Below are 11,704 nucleotides of genomic sequence, written 5' to 3'. Positions count from 1 at the left end.
TCAGTGGATCCAGCTTCCTGCTGCCTCTCTGGAGCGCTGGACTTTCTTCTTCATGGCCCTGAGTTCTGTTTTCTTCCTTCCTTCCTTTCTTTTTTTTTTTTTAACTTTTTTTAAATGCTTATTTATTTTTGAGAGCAGAGAGACAGAGCGCAAGTTGGGGAGGGGCAGAGAGAGAGAGGCAGAATCAAAGCAGGCTCCAGTCTCTGAGCTGTCAGCACAGAACCCGATGCAGGGCTTGAACTCACCAACCCCTGAGATCATGACCTGAGCCGAAGTCAGACATGCAGCTGACTGAGCCACCCAGGTGCCCCTTGAGTTCCCTTTTCTGAGAGCAAGTCATACCTCAGCGGTCCCTTTGAGCACATTGGAAGGCCCTCAGATGCCTTCCTGGTAAAGCTGGGCTGCTCTCTCTGTTCACAGGGCTTTGCAGGGGGTTTAATAGGAGATACATTTTATTTATTTAAAGTTTTAAATTTAATTCCAGTTAGTAATATACAGTGTTATATTAGTTTCAAGTGTACAGTATAGTACATTCCATACATCACCCGGTGCTCATTACGACAAGCCTGTTCCTTAATCCCCATCACCGCTTAGCCCCTCCCTCCCCCCATTCCCTTACCTCTGATAACTATCAGTTTGTCCTCTATAAATAAGGGTCTGTTTCTTGATTTGTCTCTCTCTCATTTTTTTCCTTTGCTTGTTTGCTTTGTTTCTTAAATTTCACATATAAGTGAAATCATATGTTATTTGTCTTTCTCTGACCGACTTATTTCACTTAACATTATACTCTCTAAGCTCCATCCATGTCATTGCAAATGGCAAGATTTCATTCTTTCTTATGGCTGAATAATATATGCATATATATATATTCCACATCTTTTTAAAAAATGTTTTTAATGTTTATTTATTTTTTAGAGAGACAGACAGAACCTGAGTGGGGGAGAGACAGACTCCAGGCTCTGGGCTGTCAGCACCGAGTCCGACGTGGGGCTTCAACTCACAAACCATGAGATCATGACCTGAGCCAAAGTCGGACGCCTAATTGACTGAGCCACCCAGGTGCCCCTATTCCTCGTCTTCTTTATCCATTCAGCTCTCGACGATGTGGGCTGCTTCCATATCTTGGCTGCTGTAAATAATGCTGCTATAAACACAGGGGTGCATGGATCCCTTTGAATTAGTGTTCTCGAATTCTTTGGGTAAATACCCAGTAGTGCAATTGCTGGATCATAAGGCACTTCTGTTTTTCACTTTTTGAGGACCCTCCATGCTGTTTCCCACAGTGTCTGCACCAGGTTGCATTCCCACCAACAGTGCAGGCGGGTTCCTTTTTCTCCGCATTCTAGCTAACACTTGTTGTTGCTTGTGTGTTGTCGCTTTTAGCCATGCCGACAGGTGGGAGGTAATAGCTCATTGTAGTTTGCATAGGAGGTACATTTTAAAAGACAGATTGGATTTTCAGAACTGGCAAAAGCCATTTCCATTAACTTATGTGTTTTTTAAACTTGCTTACAACTGAGCAGTTATCCAGGGCTTGGCTGTAAACATGATGATTTATTCATTGGACAAATATTTATTGAGCACTTACCGTGTCTTAGAGTCTAGACGCTGGACTTTCGGTATAAACAAGACAAAATCTTGCCCTATGAAATTTACATCCTAGTGGGAAAAGCAAGCACTAAACAAAGACGCACGTAATATAAATGTCAGAGGCAGAACAAAGCAGGACACGAGGGTGGCCAGGGCGTGGGACACTATTGTGAAAGGTATTGCAGATAAGATGATCAGGGAAGGCCCATCTGAGCGGTTGGCATTTGAGCAGAGACCTGAGTAAGCGAACGCACCACGGACACCTGGGGCCACGGTATTCTGTCCAGACTGAGCAAACGACAGGTGCAGAGCCCTGGGGTGGGACTGGTTATTGGGCTTATACATGGAGAAGAGAGGGAGGGAACCAGCTGCATGGAGCCCCACTAGGATTCTCTGCTGACTGTGCGGTGTGAATGCAGATGGTGAGCAAGCTGGGAGCAGAAGTCTGGCCAGGTGTGGTCAGGGTGTTCCTGGAAGGCAGGGTTGCTAGAATTTGCTTCTGTGCTGGGCGAGTTAACACACCTCTGCCCGGATGATTTCAGGTGCCTTCTTTAAAATTCTGTTTCTATGTAATATGTGTTTGCTTACAATAATTACAACCCAGGGAAGACTATAGCTTTGCGGCGCCTGGTGGGCTCAGTCGGAAAAGCATGCAACTCTTGATCTCAGCATCGTGAGATCGAGCCCCATGTTGGGTGTAGAGATCACTAAGAAAACAAGTACATAAAAACTTAGAAAGAAAAGAGTATAGCTTCAAATTCACCCCTGTATTCAATGCACTTTGCCAAAGAAGCCCATGCACATTTTATTGTTCTTCTTACCATTTATTATTAACTGTGCCAACAGCTAAGACATTATTAGGGCAATCAATCTTCTCCAGAGTCCCCTGAATTAGATATTATCCCCACTTAGCAGATAAGAAACTGAGGCTCAGAGGGGCAAAGAAATTTTTTAGCCACACATATCCTAAGATGTTTGTCTTAACTGCAAAGGGTCAGAGAGACGTCCCTGTCACAGGAAAAGACCACAGAGTGGGAACATTGCCCGAGGACAGATGGAAGCAGTGAGCCAGGGAGAATGGACTTTGTAGGATCATAAAGGAAGTCTTAAAACTTCAATGGTGGCAGTGTCACAGATTGAACAGCCATTTCTGTTGCTTTTGGGCAGAGATGTGCAGGGGGGAAGCCCAGGGCTGAGAAAGGGCACTTCCTAGGGGCATCTCTCCTTTCTCACTGCCTTAGATGAGAGTACTCACTGCCCGAGTACTCTGTTTCTGAGACCGTCCCAGGGGTTAGGACAAAAGCCAGCACCCCTGGGCCAGCCTCCCCAGTTTCACTTGCTGATAACAGAATGTGGCCTGCTCACGGCCCCCCTGGCCCTTCTGTGAGCAGCCCCCCAGAGTCACTCCAGGGGACTCACCCACAAGAGTTAGCCTACCTCCCATCCGCAGGGAGCAGTGCCCGAGCCTTCAGCTTGCCTTTGGCTTCCACAAACTTTGGTCAAGCATCTAGAACATTCCAGTAAGTGGACTAGATATTGGGAACATCAAAACAAGAAAGACCCCATGGTTGCCAAAGAACTTGCCATCACAGAGCATTTTGGCTCTGCCCAAATGGGATTACTTTTATGGACCTGGGAGCTGATGACCTCTCTGGTCATCTCGTATTAGAAGGTGACAAGAACGAATACCTTTGTTCTTGGCTGAACGAGGAAGAGAGAGTTTTGGGGGAGTGCAGAGGAGTTGGGTGGCTTGTAAGGATAAGAGATAAGGACAGACATACAGTGTGCTGAGGAAGGAGGTGGCCTGGGGACGTCTGCCACCCCCCACCTCTGCCCCTCCTCCACCCACGTGGACTGAGTTCAAGGCCCAGAGGCCAGAACGGCTTCCCGTAGCAGCCAAAAGAGCAGCGCATGGAGACGGTGGATTTGGCCCAGCAGCACCACTTAGGGACACGGAGCCCCCTCTAGAGTCCCCAGCTCTAGACACAGGCGCCCGGAGAGCACGTGTGCCCAGCAGAACAGCATCTCTGGGGGGACATCTCAGAAACCTTGAGATCATGACCTGAGATGAAATCAAGAGTCAAGACACCTAACAGACTGAGCCACCCAGGCGCCCCCAATCTTACAGTTTTGTTAATACGGAAGTGCTTGTATTTAATGCACAATAAGCATCACCTAAGTGTTCACTGCTGGGGTGCGTGAGCTCACAAGGAGGTGGACCCTGGGCAGCTCGCTCGGCAGCCGCCCTGCCGCACAGTGTCCCGCTCTGTGCCTCCAGGACGCTGCTGCTGCGCGTCACAGGCCTCGCCACTGCGCACACCCAGAAGTCACGCCAGTCCTGGGTCTCCAGCGTCCTGGAAGCACGTGCAAACTGAGCCCACAGACCCACTGACCTGAGCACCAAGCCGGGAGAGGGGGTCCTGTTGTCCCTCCCGGGCCTCAGGGATCAAGGCGCGGCGGGGGTCCCATCTCACCCTGAGCCCTCGAGCCTGGAGGCCGTGCCCAATCCGCACGGGCTGCACAGGGCACCTCGATGCCCCGCCCCTCTCGCCTGCGCTCTGCTCAGCCTTGTCCGCCTTCGTCTCAAGGGAGCCCTTGATCTTTCCGGAGCTGTGGCGCCCCCTGGTGTCCACCCAGGTGCGGGGCGCCTTCTCTGACCACCGGGGCACCTGGAAGCTTGCGGTGTCCGGCGCGCATCCGAAGGCCTCGCGGGGCTGCCGGCGGATTAAACCAAGGGGGCGAAGGCCTCCCAGAGAGGCCTTGGCGAGCCGGCCAGCCCGGGAGATGACAAGTCTGTCGCGCTCCGGATCGGCAGTCCCTCGGCCAGGGGAGCGGGGCGCAGCGCGGGCCTGCAGGACGGGAAGGGGTGCAAACTCCGGGCCGAACGGCACCCTGTGCTGCCCGGAATGAGGCGCAAACCCCAAACCACCCTGCGCACGCGCACACACCCGCACCACAACGTACACACACCAACACCCCCCAACAGACCTACACACACACACACACACACCACAGACACACAACATACACACCCCAACACCTCCCAACAGACCTAAACACACGCACCACATACACACACACACCATACACCCAACCCCGCAACAGATCTACATACGCACACCACACATACACATCACACACACTACACAGACACACACACACAGGCACCATACACACACCCAACACCCCCCAACAGACCTACACACACATACACCACAGACACACAACATACACACACCAACACCCCCCAACAGACCTACACACACACCACATACACATACACACACACACCATACACCCAACCCCCCAACAGATCTACATATGCACACCACACACACTACACACACACACACCCTCCATACACACACCCAACACCTCCAACATATAACACATACACAAACACACACCACACATACTGCACAGACACACACACCACACAACATACACACCACACCCCCCACCATACACTCCCCTAACATGCATACACACACACAACATGCACACACACCTAACAATCCCCTAACACACACACATAGCATACCCATCACCTGCTCCCCCACACAATACGCCCCCTAATACACACACACCATACACACACCCCACACCCCACACTCCTCTTGCACAATATATGCCATACATTCTCCCAACATGCACACACACCACACACACACCATACACACACACACCACACCATACACACCCCAAATGCAACATACATACACATGCCACACATATTGTATTCACACCACACAGCACCCCCACATCTACATACAGACACGATACACCCCCCCAGAAAATACACACACACACACCGTACACACCATACATCTCCACACACAATATACACACACCATACACACGCCGCACAGACACAGACACACACCATACACATTATACACCTTCCCAAACAGAACACACATCATACATACCACACACAATGCCACACCCCACACACACAACATACACACACCATACACCCCTGCACAACATGCATACACCCACAACATACACACACACCACCACACACCGCACATACTACACACACACCAATGCACACCCCACACACATGCCATACACACCATATATGCACACCACACCCCCACCACACAACATACACACATATCATATACCCCCCACAGCACACACACGCACACACACTCCACACCCCACATGCAGCACACACACTCACCATACACACATGCGCACATACACTCTGTACCCTGGGGCTGAAATTCAAACCACAGGCCTGCAGGAGGGGCCCCTGCCACAGCTGAAATGGGCCGGCAGTGGGCAGAGAAGCCAGCCCTGGGGGAAGAGATAGTGTGCAGTGCGACCCCAGCTGGGGAAGAGGGCTAGGGTCCAAGGTCTCAATATCTGATGGCAGTGGGCAGCAGACAAAAACCTGAAGGAATTTTGGAGAGAGGATGTTTTGGTGGTTTTAATGGTCCAGTTGAGGAAAGTGCTCTAAGACTATGTTAGTGGAGACCCAGAAAGGGCAGAGGAAGCCAGGGGAAAAGAAAATGGGCTAAATTCTTGGTCTCTCTTATGAAGGAGCCTCAAGTTATTGTTTGTGATTTTGATTTTGATAATAATATAAATGTGGGCTTAATAATTTTCATGAAAAACTAAATGGATCCACTAACAGAATTAAAAACAGGACGTCTGCTTTGCAAATCGTTGCAGAAGATAAAGGCAAGCACAACAATCTACAGAAAAAAAATTAAACATAAAGGAACAAAAAATTAAAGAACCTTAAAAACACAAAGTCAAAATCCAGATGAAGAGCTTGGCTCAAGAATAAGCCATACTGAGGGGCGCCTGGGTGGCTTAGTCGGTTAAGCGTCCGACTTTCGCTTAGGTCACGATCTCGCGGTTCGTGGGTTCGAGCCCCGCGTCGGGCTCTGTGCTGACTGCCAGCTCAGAGCCTGGAGCCTGTTTCAGTCTGTGACTCCCTCTCTCTCTGACCCTCCCCTGCTCACGCTGTCTCTCTCTCCTGGAAATAAATAAAACATTAAAAAAAAAAATTAAAAAAAAAAAAGAATAAGCCATACTGATAGTGAATGTGAACAATCTTGTTTCCTTACGAAATGCAAGATGTCTCAAATTACAAATATTTTAACCTAAAACTTGATGAACACACCTACATTAAAAAAAAATACACAACGGGGCGTCTGGGTGGCTTAGTCGGTTAAGCGTCCGACTTTCGCTTAGGTCATGATCTCGCGGTTCGAGCCCCGCGTCGGGCTCTGTGCTGACTGCCAGCTCAGAGCCTGGAGCCAATTTCAGAGTCTATATCTCCCTCTCTCTCTGACCCTCCCCTGCTCACACTGTCTCTCTCTCTCTCCTAGAAATAAATAAAAAATATTAAAAAATATATATACAGCATGGGAAAGAACCAAAGCTTGAGCAGAGATGTCAAGCATAAATTAAAATAAAGTAGGACATGGGGCGCCTGGGTGGCTCAGTCGGTTAAGTGTCCGACTTCAGCTCAGGTCATAATCTCCCAGTCCAGTGGGTTCGAGCCCCGCGTCGGGCTCTGTGCTGACAGCTCAGCTCCTGGAGCCTGCTTTGGATTCTGTGTCTCCCTCTTTCTCCGCCCCTCCCCTGCTTGTGCTCTCTCTTTCTCTCTCTCTCTTCCTCAAAAATAAACATTAAAATTAAAAAAAAAATAAAGTAGGACTGATGATGTTTATATCAGATAAAACAATGTAGGAGGAAGTACAGGGCACACGCGACGGAGCCCTTTACGGGGTGACCGCTCGTGGTGCGAGCTCGCTCCCGGCCACAGCTGTGGGTCACCTCCGTTCTCCCATTCTCTGCATGAAGGAGGATCTTTGAAGTAAGGCATGGCTGCGGGACTTGCTTTGGCCAATTAAATGTGAATATAAGTTTCTAGCATCACCTCCTGGTAGCAGTCCTTGCTAGTGTGACCCCCAGCCAGCTGCTTGGGCCGCCTCTCCATGGAGGAAGCATGCCTGGATCTGGAGGGGCCCCCTCAGCCGCTGTTTGGTGAGGGGCTGCCCTGGAGGGCTGCCAGGACCCACAGCGGGCTTTGCACAAGCAGGAAATACATCTTTATTTTAAGCCGCTGAGATCTGGGGGTGGTTTGTTACCACAGCATAACCTCACATATCCTAACACATATCCTAATACTGAACCTTTTTTCACTAAATAAATAACAACTATGTAACTATTAAAACCCCAGGATAAGGGGCGCCTGGGTGGCATAGTCCGTTAAGCTTCTGACTCCTGATTTTGACTCAGGTCAGGATCTCCTGGTTCGGGAGATTGAGCCCCGAGTAGGGCCCTGCACTGATAGTGCGGAGACTGCTTGGGCTTCTCTCTCTCTCCCTCTCTCTGCTCCTCCTTTGTGCGCTCTCTCTTTCTCTCACACAAAATAAACTTTAAAAGAATCCTTAAGGATAAATAGAACAAACCCAATTACAGTCTATTTTCCCAGCATCATTATTAGTCTTCAGTAAATCAATAGGGGGTTAGAGGATTTGAACAGAGTAATATCAAAAGCAAAACAGACAATGGGTACCTGGGTGGCTCAGTTCATTAAGCCCAACTTTGGCTCAGGTCATGATCTCGATCTCACGGTTTGTGAGTCTGAGCCCTGTGTGGGGCTCTGTGCAGATGGCTCAGAGCAGAGCCTGGAGCCTGCTTCGGATTCTGTATCTCCCTCTCTCTCTCTGCCCCTCCCCTGGTCATGCTCTCTATCTCTCTCTCAGATAAACAAACAAACAAACAAACAAACAAACATTTTTTTAAAAAAGCAAAATGGACTAAATGCTTACAGAATTTCAAATGGTGCAAACATATTCATCTTTGTAAAGTATTCATGAACTTTTACAAAATTGATTAAAACATAGGAATGAATACTTTAATAAACCAGAAAGTATATAAGCATGGAGTCTAGCCTCAATCAAACTAAAGTTAATATAAATTAAGGAAAAAATTAAATCCCACTTGGGATTATCAGGGGAAAAACATCAAGTCAACAGACTACAGAGAAGATAAAAGTAAGAATGACATATATCAAAATCTTGGGATATGAATACAACCATACTCAGAAATAAATGTTCAATCACAAATTTAGAAAAGTACAGAGAAGTGTTAAGGAAACCAATATGAATAACATTATTAAGTAAAAAGTACACAAGCAAAAATATACAGACTCGAAAATAGCAAAAGGGGTGCCTGGGTGGCTTAGTTAAGCATCCGAATTTTGATTTCGGTTCAGGTCACGATCACACAGTTCATGGGTTTGAGCCCCTTGTTTGGCTCTGTGCTGATCATGTGGAGCTTGGGATTCTCTGTCTCCCTCTCTCTCTGCCTCTTCGTTTTCTCTCTCCCTCTCTCTCTCAAAAATAAATAAATTAAAAAAAAAAGAAAATAGCAAAATAATGGAATTAATTAAGAGCCTGCATCCTGGTCTCATGAAAAAGGGAAAAACATTAATGAAATAGATGACTTTCTGCTCCTCACAAATCGGAATACTTTGCTGGCAAACAGTTCCAGGCTNGGGGTACAGGACTTACAGGAGGGTACAGACGACCCAGACTCACGGCACTTCAAAGTGACTGCAGACGGTGTGATGCCAGAATCTGGAAGAATCAGGAAGGACTGATCTTAATAAGGTGCCAGAGAGAAACACTCCCCAGCCTCGGCCTAGGGACTGAGGCACCAGCAAGAGACGGGAGGGGGGAGGGGAGAGAGGAGTTGGGCTATTTCTCCCCTTATTTCTCCCTGTTTTGGCAACATGTCCTACACTGTGGCGCAGCTCCTGCACCCCTCCGCCCAGCTCCGGCGTGGGGACAGCTTCCCCCCTGCATCCCAGGGGAGAAACCGGCTTCCCAGTGGGTCTGTGGTGGCATCAGCCGCACCTCTGTGAACAGTCCCTTCAGTGAAATCTCTTCGTGTGAACTGAGCTAGATTCCATTTCTTTAATTAGACAGATAGAGAGAGAGAGAGAGAGAGAGACAGAGAGAGAATCCCAAGCAGGCTCCATGCTCAGCACAGAGCCCACCATGGGGCTGGATCCCACGACCCTGGGGTCATGACCTAAGCTGACATCAGGAGTCAGGTGCTCAGCTACTGAGCCACCCAGGTGCCCCATCAAATTCCATTTCTGATGGGACCCTCTGGCTGTGGCTCCCGCCTTCCTCAGCCTGCCCCTGACCACCTGCCTGGGCTCTGCGCCTGTGCAGACGTTGTGGCCTCTCTGGTCACCCACAGACACCCCGCTGCTCCTGTGCAGCCCATTTTGGGCATCGCTGTCCCAGAAGGACCTCCCACGTCTTGCGTGGTGGTGGGGGGAGGGTAGACCCCTGGAACCACGTGCCTGGCAGAAGTCCAGCCTCCGTCACCTTCACCCCGCGCCAGCTGCCGTGCCAGCCCCGCGGGGGAGAGAAGCGCCAGGCTCCCCAGGCAGCGTGGGGCGTGATGTGCTCATGGCGAGGGAGGAGGCCGACCCAAGACCAGAGGACTGGACGCTTTTGGGTAAAAACCACCTGAGGAATCTCTGAAAGTTTCCAAGCGTTTCCTGTTATTTACGGAATACGCGTCAATTCTTCATGGTTTTTCAGCAGAAATTCCTTGCCAGGGTGACACGTCCTTGTCACTGCTGAGGAAGCAGCCACCGGACTTCAGGCTCGGATGGCAAAGGAGGACTGGCTCTCTAGCAACATCCGAAGCCAACAGGTTGAGGCCCTGGCTTCCACCTGGTGGGGATTGACGTTGTCAAGAGTCGTGAGAGTTAGCCGGCTAATTCATGGAGTCAGAGCTCCTTGGTAGGATAGCGTGCGTAGCTTGGGCTCGAGGGTCCTGGTGGCCCTGGGTTACTGGTACCCCACATACTGTCCCCAGGGAAGCCCTTTAGCTTGGTGACCCCCCTGAATCCCAGAAGGCCCCATCCTCACACCTTTGGGCTTTGGGGAGATGTGCCTGCCTCACCAGCAGCAGAGCCCGCAGCGTACGCCCTGCCTTCCTGCTCCCCTGCCTCTGCAGCCCCCTTCAGCGTCCCCTGGCGTGGGTCTGCAGATGCGCAGTGAACTGAGGCACTGGTGACGCCCGAGTGCTGGGACCCCTCACGTCCCTGACACGGGCATCTGAGTTCTGAGCCACACAAGTCGATTCAGGCCAAGGAAGAAAGCCGTGCCCTGACCAGTGAGCCCAAGGAAGGGTTCCTCGCCGTCCCCTGGGGCAGAGGCGGAGGTTGAAGGCAGGTCCCCAGCTGGGATCTGTCTTAAAAGCAGTTTTCTCACGTGGGCGAGGTCACTGTGTGGGCCTGAGAACTTGTTGCTGGAGGGAAGAAAGGCCATGGAGCTCACAGGCCAGCAGAAAGGCCGGGTACCCTGGCCACCTCCCCCACATACCAGGCCTGCTGACCCCATGACCTCGGGGCCACACTGCTCCCGACTCCCCTAAGCAGGGTCCAGGCCACCTGGTGTAACCAGCCCGATAGGCTCTTTTTGTCCCTGCTTTCACCAGACAGGACAGAAGACAGACGGGGGCAAGTTGCACCAGAGTGCCACCATACCAAGGATGGGGTGAGATTCTCTGGGAATTACTTTACTTTCCTGCATGTTTCAGGAAAAAGATTCTAAATATTCATGCTTTAACATACAGGCTCCATGGGGCAGAGGGATCATAATTGTTAGCAGCTTCAAGTGAAAAGAAAAACCACACCCTCTGGCAAAGCACAGCTCACCGTGCAGATAGGAGAGCTAACGCCTTCTGGTTCTCTCTGGGGGCCTTGGCCGCAGGTCTCTGTTGACCATGACATTCAATATGAGATAACAGCTACACACTGTATGCTTGCGTGCGCTCAGGTTCACGAGGTAACCTGAGCAATTCTGCAAGATATACGGAAACCTAAATGTCCCCAGAACAGAAGGGAAGTTTCCCGTTCTTTCTCTCCTGTGGTCACAGAAAGGAGGAGGAATAGAATTACAGGACCCTCGGTCAGCTAAATTCAATTTTAATTTAATTCATGGCATCTGACTTTCCAGCTGTGAAGTGCTCTGACCAGAGCTTCCCGTCTGGCTGACCTGCGAAGACAAAATCCACACAGCAAGTCCTATCCTGCCCGGGGGAGACTCAGAGTCAG

Source organism: Crocuta crocuta, unplaced genomic scaffold, assembly GCF_008692635.1.
Source record: "Crocuta crocuta isolate KB4526 unplaced genomic scaffold, BGI_CrCroc_1.0 scaffold290, whole genome shotgun sequence".
NCBI lineage: Eukaryota > Metazoa > Chordata > Mammalia > Carnivora > Hyaenidae > Crocuta > Crocuta crocuta.
The sequence above is the reverse complement of the archived record's forward strand: the minus strand, read 5'-3'. Positions refer to the sequence as shown.